The 9,780-nt window shown below is 44.4% G+C and overlaps 1 long non-coding RNA gene across 1 annotated transcript; it reads right to left on the bottom strand.

The window, feature by feature from the left end:
- Positions 1-3,801: 3,801 nt before the first annotated feature.
- Positions 3,802-8,444, bottom strand: LOC109890308 (uncharacterized). Its single transcript, XR_004210110.1, has 3 exons — positions 8,381-8,444; positions 4,215-4,365; positions 3,802-3,943 (listed from the first exon to the last, which is right to left on the bottom strand). It is a non-coding gene; the product is annotated as an uncharacterized LOC109890308 (long non-coding RNA).
- Positions 8,445-9,780: the final 1,336 nt, after the last annotated feature.

Raw genomic sequence — 9,780 nt, forward strand, 5'->3', positions numbered from 1 at the left:
TGTGACATCTGCTGGTGTAAAAAGGGCTTTCTAAATACGATTGATTGAGTTCATTTAGTCTTATTCTTTAATTTTTATTTTTTGGTTGAGATGGAGGTGTGAATCCAACATATCAATGATTTATTTGTAGACAAACTGGAATTAAAGACAGATTAAGCCAGTGGTACAGATGGAACTATCCAATCAGAAGATACATCTCCTTCAATTGTTGATATCTGGTTGCGTTGACAACCAAACACAATTCAATATAAAAATATATACAATAAATAACTATTAGATCTGTTCATATTTTCACAAATGCTGTAAAAAATCTGTGCAGAATCTCAAACTACATCAAATCAAATCAAATTTACATTGATCAATTGCACCATGTACTTTTTAAGTAATCTCAATGTCAAACCAGGTCATTTGGTTCTGCTATTAGATGAAGCACAGTGACTCATTTGTTGTAGTAATCAACAAAATATCTGACATTGTGTTCCCATTTGAACCTTGCTGTGCTTTTAAATGGTTGAAAGCCCAGTGACAGACATTTGGGTGACAACTAAACAAAAAAATATGATATTGTTTTTCCATTGGAATTTGGTTGTGCTTTTAGATGGTTGAAAGCATGGGGATAACACATTGTAAATACAACTAACTTTTGGCTGTATTTTTGAGTGGGTGGATATAGGTTGAAATCTCATTGATCAACGGCTCAACCAAATATTATCCAAGTTGAAATGACATGGTGTGCCCAGTGGGTAGCGTCCTGTCCAATGGCTGTACTTGCACATCAAGCTGCCTCACTCTACAGAAACATGAGATAGGTTCCTGCACCTATGAGCTGTCATTGGCTCACACAAGCCAGGGCTACTTAATTACAAAACAAGAGAGAGCTAACTGTACCTTAGCATGACCCTCTTACCTAGCTGTCATCTATGACATCATTCCCTCACACACAATTACCTCACTGTTTACTATAAATGGTTGACGTATTATTTGCAGTAGTTCTATGAGTAACTAAATGACAAGGCTGATATTCCCAGCAGCTCCACAAGGAATAACAGTATTAGATTCCAAAAATCTCCTCCAGATATGCACATCTATGCTGACTCACATTTTTATTTTATTTATTATTTTATTTATTTATTTTATTCCTTTTGGGAAATGGGTCTTGTAGGTATTTACCACTATCTTCATGTAAAATAAAATACGAATAGCCTTCCAATCCCCATGTCATTGCCTGCCAGGAGTTGGGCCTGGCAACTTCACCACCCACGACTCTCACCTCAGCTCCATCTTCCAGGTGTCTGGGCTGGGGCTCCTCCTCTGCAAGCACAAGACAGACACAACAGACAAAAGGTAAGGCCTCTAGGACATCGCTAATGTGGTGAGTGAGTGATACACTATACAGTACCCTTTAAATGTCCTACCCTCTTGAGAATTTGATCACATGACATTTATTTATTTATTAAATAATTATTATTTATTATTTATTTATTATTCATTATTAGTTAAAGGTAGAATTTCCACCAGAAACACCTGAGGGGTGTGTGGTATATTTAAGGCTAGGGCTGAATTCAAGGTTTTACTGCTAACCTACAAAGCATGACATGGTCTTGCTCCTACCTATCTTTCCGATTTGGGCCTGCTGTACATACAGTACCTACTCGTACGCTACGGTCACAAGACGCAGGCCTCCTAATTGTCCCTAGAATTTCTAAGCAAACAGCTGGAGGCAGGGCTTTCTCCTACAGAGCTCAATTTTTATGGAATGGTCTGCCTACCCATGTGAGAGACGCAGACGCAGACTCGGTCTCAACCTTTAGTCTTTATTGAAGACTCATCTCTTCAGTAGGTCCTATGATTTAGTGTAGTCTGGCCCAGGAGTGTGAAGGTGAACGGAAAGGCACTGGAGCAAGGAACTGCCCTTGCTGTCTCTGCCTGGCCAGTTCCCCTCTCTCCACTGGTATTCTCTGCCTCCAACCGTATTACAGGGGCTGAGTCACTGGCTTAATGGTGCTCTTCCATGCCGTCCCTAGGAGGGGTGCATCACTTGAGTGGGTGGAGTCACTGGCGTGATCTTCCTGTCTGGGTTGGCGTCCCCCCCTTGGCTTGTGCCGTGGCGGAGATCTTTGTGGGCTATACTCGGCCTTGTCTCAGGATTGGTGGTTGAAGATATCCCTCTAGTGGTGTGGGGGCTGTGCTTTGGCAAAGTGGGTGGGGTTATATCCTGCCTGTTTGGCCCAATCTGGGGGTATCATCGGATGGGGCCACAGTGTCTCCTGACCCCTCCTGTCTCAGCCTCCAGTATTTATGCTGCAGTAGTTTATGTGTCGGGGGGCTAGGGTCAGCCTGTTATATCTGGAGTATTTCTCCTGTCTTATCCGGTGTCCTGTGTGAATTTAAGTATGCTCTGTCTAATTCTTTCTTTCTTTCTCTCTCTCTGAGGACCTGAGCCCTAGGACCATGCCTCAGGACTACCTGACATGATGACTCCTTGCTGTCCCCAGTCCACCTGGTCGTGCTGCTGCTCCAGTTTCAACGGTTCTGCCTGCGCCTATGCAACCATGACCTGCTGTTTTCACCTCTCTAGAGACAGCAGGAGCGGTAGAGAAACTCTCAATGATCTAGCTATGAAAAGCCAACTGACATTTACTCCTGAGGTGCTGACTTGTTACACCCTCGAAAACAACTGTGATTATTATTATTTGACTCTGCTGGTCATTTATGAACATTTGAACATGTTGGCCGTGTTCTGTTATAATCTCCACCCGGCACAGCCAGAAGAGGACTGGCCACCCCTCATAGCCTGGTTCCACTCTAGGTTTCTTCCTAGGTTTTGGCCTTTCTAGGGAGTTTTTCATAGCCACCGTGCTTCTACACCTGCATTGCTTGCTGTTTGGGCTTTTAGGCTGGGTTTCTGTACAGCAATTTGAGATATCAGTTGATGTAAGAAGGGCTATATAAATACATTTGATTTGATATGAATAAATTTGATTTGATATATCACAAACCCCAGAGGTGCCTTATTGCTATTATAAACTGGATATCAACATAAGTTCCTCGGCGTACCCATCACGGACAAACTGAAATGGTCCACCCGCACAAACAGTGTGGTGAAGAAGGCGCAACAGCACCTTTTCAACCTCAGGAGGCTGAAGAAATTTGGCTTGTTACCTAAAACACTCAGAAACTTTACAGATTAACAATCGAGAGCATCCTGTCTGGCTGTTTTAACGCCTGGTACGGCAACTGCTCCGCCCATAACTGTAAGGCTCTCCAGAGGGTAGTGAGGTCTCTCAATGATGTGAATCACACTCCTGCAGCTCTCTCAATGATGTGAATCACCCTGCAGCTCTTTCTTGTTTCAGCATGACAATGCCCCTGTGCACAAAGTGAGGTCCATACAGAAATGGTTTGTCGAGATCGGTGTGGAAGAACTTTACTGGCCTTTAGAGAGCCCTGACCTCAACCCCATCGAACAACTTTGGGATGAATTTGAACGTCGTCTGCGAGCCAGGCCTTATCGCCTGACATTAGTGCCCGACCTCACAAATGCTCTTGTGGCAGAATGGAAGCAAGTCCACACAGCAATGTTCCAACACCTAGTGGAAAGCCTTCCAAGAAGAGTGGAGGCTGTTATAGCAGCAAAGGGGGAACCAACTCCATATTAATGCCCATGATTTTGGAATGAGATGTTTGACGAGAAGGTGTCCACATACTTTTGGCCATGTAGTGCATGTTATCAGTCTGGACTGTATTTCATTTACTCAATGATATGGGTGTACAGTACAGTAAAACAAAATAGACATGAGAAAGGTTTAACTCTAAAGTTTAAGTTCAATGAACTTTTACAGCAGCATGTGGATGAGGTTGAGCAGGGTTGGTGGTGGTTCCGGAACAGTCCCTTGGGTACTGTCTGTCTGCTCGAAGGTCATGCTCCTTTTCCACCCATGATCTGCAGAGGAAAGGTAATCAATTAGAACTGGGACTCAGATATTTTGGCTCTAAAAATTTATAAAAATGGGACATTCAATTGAACATCAAGAACCCAAAGCTCAGTGATTACATACTGTCTCTGTCTTTGCTTATCACTAAAGGGAGTGTTCCAATCTAAGCCCCACACTATTACAAATCTACATCAAAATCATTCAATAGCTCAAGTGGTAGGAATTGCCCATATTCATCTCTATGTCAAAAAAGGAATTCCTGTCCCTAGACAAACTTACTCCATTCATCCAGCTGATGTAGGCAGACATGCGGGTGAAGATTGTCGGCTTGCGGTTGGTGTTGCACCCGAAACCAGACACAAAGCTGGTCACTTCATGGACTTGGCACTGACCGTTGACCTGGGCAGTTCAGGGGGCCTCCAGAGTCTGCCTAGAATGATAGGAGAGACCTTCATTAGGACTGTAACTATTAGGACATTGACCAGGGCAAGCTACTTACAACACATGACTTGTTTTTCTATTCTATATCTCTAAGCAATTACATTTATTTATTTATTGAGACTCCCAATCACAGCCAGATGTGATGCAGTCTGGATTCGACCCAGGGACTGTAGTGACGCACGCCTCTTGCCAAATCTCAGTGTCACGACTTCCCCCGAAGCCGGTTCCTCTCCTTGTCACCGGCTTTCTAGCCACCGCCGATCCACTTTTCATTTGTCTTGTCTTGTTTTCCGACACACCAGGTTTCAATTCCCTCAGTAATAGACGTGTTTGTAACCCTCTGTTCCCCCCCATGTCTGTGTGTGGCATTGTTTGTTGTTTCGTGTATGTGCACGCTAGACTGGTTTGCGCTGGGTTATGTCAACCCATAGTGTTTAGTGTTCTTAGTGCCGTGTGTTTTGTTTCCCCTGAAATAAAAGGCTCCTTTGTCTACCCAACTTCTGCTCTCCTGCGCCTGACTCCCGTACAGCCAGTTACACATACCTAACACTCAGACTGGCCAATAAAAATAAAAGATTAAGAAAAAGAAGAGAGACACTGGACAGAGAAACTCTGCCTAGAAGGCCAGCATCCCAGAGTCGCCTCCTCACTGTTGATGTTAAGACTGGACAGAGAAACTCTGCCTAGAAGGCCAGCATCCCAGAGTCGCCTCCTCACTGTTGATGTTAAGACTGGACAGAGGAACTCTGACTAGAAGGCCAGCATCCCAGAGTCGCCTCCTCACTGTTGATGTTAAGACTGGACAGAGGAACTCTGCCTAGAAGGCCAGCATCCCAGAGTCGCCTCCTCACTGTTGATGTTAAGACTGGACAGAGGAACTCTGCCTAGAAGGCCAGCATCCCAGAGTCGCCTCCTCACTGTTGATGTTAAGACTGGACAGAGGAACTCTGCCTAGAAGGCCAGCATCCCAGAGTCGCCTCCTCACTGTTGATGTTAAGACTGGACAGAGAAACTCTGCCTAGAAGGCCAGCATCCCAGAGTCGCCTCCTCACTGTTGATGTTAAGACTGGACAGAGGAACTCTGACTAGAAGGCCAGCATCCCAGAGTCGCCTCCTCACTGTTGATGTTAAGACTGGACAGAGGAACTCTGCCTAGAAGGCCAGCATCCCAGAGTCGCCTCCTCACTGTTGATGTTAAGACTGGACAGAGGAACTCTGCCTAGAAGGCCAGCATCCCAGAGTCGCCTCCTCACTGTTGATGTTAAGACTGGACAGAGGAACTCTGCCTAGAAGGCCAGCATCCCAGAGTCGCCTCCTCACTGTTGATGTTAAGACTGGACAGAGGAACTCTGCCTAGAAGGCCAGCATCCCAGAGTCGCCTCCTCACTGTTGATGTTAAGACTGGACAGAGGAACTCTGCCTAGAAGGCCAGCATCCCAGAGTCGCCTCCTCACTGTTGATGTTAAGACTGGACAGAGGAACTCTGCCTAGAAGGCCAGCATCCCAGAGTCGCCTCCTCACTGTTGATGTTAAGACTGGACAGAGGAACTCTGACTAGAAGGCCAGCATCCCAGAGTCGCCTCCTCACTGTTGATGTTAAGACTGGACAGAGGAACTCTGCCTAGAAGGCCAGCATCCCAGAGTCGCCTCCTCACTGTTGATGTTAAGACTGGACAGAGGAACTCTGACTAGAAGGCCAGCATCCCAGAGTCGCCTCCTCACTGTTGATGTTAAGACTGGACAGAGGAACTCTGCCTAGAAGGCCAGCATCCCAGAGTCGCCTCCTCACTGTTGATGTTAAGACTGGACAGAGGAACTCTGCCTAGAAGGCCAGCATCCCAGAGTCGCCTCCTCACTGTTGATGTTAAGACTGGACAGAGGAACTCTGCCTAGAAGGCCAGCATCCCAGAGTCGCCTCTTCACTGTTGATGTTAAGACTGGACAGAGGAACTCTGCCTAGAAGGCCAGCATCCCAGAGTCGCCTCTTCACTTTTGATGTTAAGACTGGACAGAGGAACTCTGCCTAGAAGGCCAGCATCCCAGAGTCGCCTCTTCACTGTTGACGTTGAGACTGGTGTTTTGCGGGTACTATTTAATGAAGCTGCCAGTTGAGGACTTGTGAGGCATCTGTTTCTCAAACTAGACACTCTAATGTACTTGTCCTCTTGCTCATTTGTGCACCGGGGCCTCCCACTCCTCTTTCTATTCTGGTTAGATACAGTTTGCTCTGTTCTGTGAAGGGAGTAGTACACAGCGTTGTACGAGATCTTCAGTTTCTTGGCAATTTCTCGCATGGAATAGCCTTCCTTTCTCAGAACAAGAATAGGCTGATGGGTTTCAGAAGAAAGGTGTCTGTTTCTGGCCATTTTGAGACTGTAATCAAACCCACAAATGCTGCTCCATATACTCAACTAGTCTAAAGGCCAGTTTTATTGCTTCTTTAATCAGTACAACAGTTTTCAGCTTTGCTACCATAATTGCAAAAGGGTTTTCTAATGATCAATTAGCGTTTTAAAATGATAAACTTGGATTAGCTAACTCAATGTGCCATTGGAATACAGGAGTGATGGTTGCTGATAATGGGCCTCTGTACACCTATGTAGATATTCCATTAAAAAACAGCCATTTCCAACTACAACAGTCATTTACAACATTAACAATGTCTACACCATATTTCTGATCAATTTGATGTTATTTTAATGGACAAAAAATGTGTTTCTTTCAAAAACAAGGACATTTTTAAGTGACACCTAACATTTGAACGGAAGTGGATCTATTATTATTTTATTATCAGTAATAGACACCTATCAATTTTATGAAGTTGGCTTTAGCTAGCCCAGATAGGTTCCCGATCTCCAAAACTCTTGCTACCAAGAAGCCATTTTAGTCTATCAATGAAGTTAGACTAGCTAGCTTGTCTAACTATCTTAGCTGGCATGCCTGCTGGCAAGGTTGGTAGACTTTAGAAAACCAAGCAATTACTAAATGTACTGAATAAGACTCACATTCCTGTCAATCTTTTACCCAGATTTTAGCAGAGAGAGGTGTTACCTTTATTTCTTACTGTTTTAGGTACTTTCTTAAAACTGCATTGTTGGTTAAGGGGTGTGTCAGTAAGCATTTCACTGTAAGGTCTACCTGCACCTGTTGTATTCGGCGCATGTGACAAATACAATTTGATTTGTTTTGAGAAGCGTATTTAGTTTCTTTAAAATAATAACCGCCATTCAGGAGGGTACAGACAGCTCAAAAGGTAGCCTATGTTTAGATATGCAGAAAAATAAACATCTATATTTTATTTACATAGAATTAAGCATAATGATTGTGGCTTTAGATTGCAGGAAAAACTGCTCCAGGTGTTTGAAAAATGTTAAGTTCTCCAACTTCAGGATGGGGGAGATAGCCCCCCTCTGGACCATCCCCCAGCCATCCTCACATACTGTACCGCCTCAGATTTATTGGGGTGCATGACACCCTCTTCAAGTGACAGCTTGGTGGAACCAGACTGATCGCTAGGCTGTCACAGGAGAGTTAGCATCACACCCTGATCTGTTTCACCTGTCCTTGTAATTGTCTTCACCCCCCTCCAGGTGTCGCCCATCTTCCCCATTATCCCCTGTGTATTTATACCTGTGTTCTCTGTTTGTCCGTTGTCAGTTCGTCTTGTTTGTCAAGTTAACCAGTGTTTTTGTTCTCAGCTCCTGCTTTTTCCAGTCTCTCCTTTTTCTCGCCCTCCTGGTTTTGACCCTTGCCTGTCCTGCCCCTGAGCCTGCCTGCCTGACCACTCTGCCTGCCTGACCACTCTGCCTGCCTGACGACCTGTACCTTTGCCCCACCTCTGAATTGTTGACCTCTACCTGCCTTGACCCTGAGCCTGCCTGCCATCCTGTACCTTTCCCCCACCTCTGAATTATTGACCACTGCCTGCCTTGACCTGTCTATTGCCTGCCCCTGTTGGAATATTAAACCATTGTCAATTCGACGTGTCTGCTTCTGGGTCTTACCTTGATTCCTGATACTTAGCCCGGTGGAACCAGCCTGATCGCTACATTCACCATTCTGTACACAGAATGGTGAATGCAGCAATCAGGCTGTTTCCACTAGGCTACGAGACACTAGGAGAAGGCTAATGTTTACCGCTCATTAAAGCTATTCATGCGCGTAGACCGCTGATTGGCCAGCTCAGCCAATAAGCCAACCTGACATCATGGTCTGTGTGGAAATAACTAACATTTTTGAAACCGTCTGTTTGAGATGCAAGTTTGAGGTGAGGTTACAGTCCTATACGATACAAGTATAGGACTAGTCAACAACATTATTTGGGTATGAGTTATCAGAATATTAACTTTTAAAAGTGTGATTTTCACTGGACAGTTACTTTAAAGACTGGGGACATGGCGTCTCACCGAAAATCCCAGTGAGTGAGTGAGTGAGAGAGTGAGAGAGAGAGAGACTCAGCATGTTTTCAGTCTGTTAGTGTCAGTCCGTACTGATGGAATATTCCTGTCTCTGTGTTATACCTTGAGGACTTGGAAGGACCCCCCCCACCTGACCTATCTAGGAATGCAAATTTCTGGTAACTTTTTCCAAAATACCATAGTTTCCCAGAAATCCAAGTTGGAAGATTCCTGGAATCTTGAAAGAATTAGCAAGGATGGAATTATCCACCAGGGAGTCATTCATCAGGGATTCCTGTCTGGTCTGGACCGACTGTGATGTAGGTGTTTGTACAACACCAGGGAACAGGTAGCCATCTGTGTTCTGTCCAAGGTCTAGGCCTTAAACTCACCTCACGTACCTGTGTGAAGTTAGCTGACCCACCTGTATTACATCCAGGAGCATTTCCTTATCTTTTGTCATTATTGGAAAATATGACTGTTTAAAGCAGGTGTTGGAGATCATAGAACATATTTTTTAAAAGTGTTTAAATAAAAAAAACACTGCTATTCGATGCTTCTCTATAGTTTGACAATGTTTCCAACCTTAGGGCTTCACTTGGTCTCCTATGGGTTGAAACAGTGTCGTTAAACTACATGAGAGCATAGATAGCAGTGTGCGGTCTCTTCATGGAAAACATATATTTTGCTTATGTTATGTCATTAATATCTACAGCAGTTCCATTACACCCTATTTTGCCAATCAGAAAGAAGGGTTCATCCACTAAGTTTCATGTTTAAGTGCAGTTTGGAGTCGGTTTCCATTGGAAGCAGGGTTGGGGTCAATTCTATTTCAATTCCAATCCATTTAGAAAGTAAACCAATTCCACATCGTCCTAATTGAAAAACATGGAAGAGAATTGCAATTGTAATTATAAGTTCATTGTAGTTCCTGAATTGATCGGAATTTAAATGGAATTGACCCCAAACCTGCGTGGTAGTACATACATATATTTGTCTGCTCTCCA

The sequence above is a fragment of the Oncorhynchus kisutch genome, linkage group LG5, assembly GCF_002021735.2.
Source record: "Oncorhynchus kisutch isolate 150728-3 linkage group LG5, Okis_V2, whole genome shotgun sequence".
Taxonomy (NCBI): domain Eukaryota; kingdom Metazoa; phylum Chordata; class Actinopteri; order Salmoniformes; family Salmonidae; genus Oncorhynchus; species Oncorhynchus kisutch.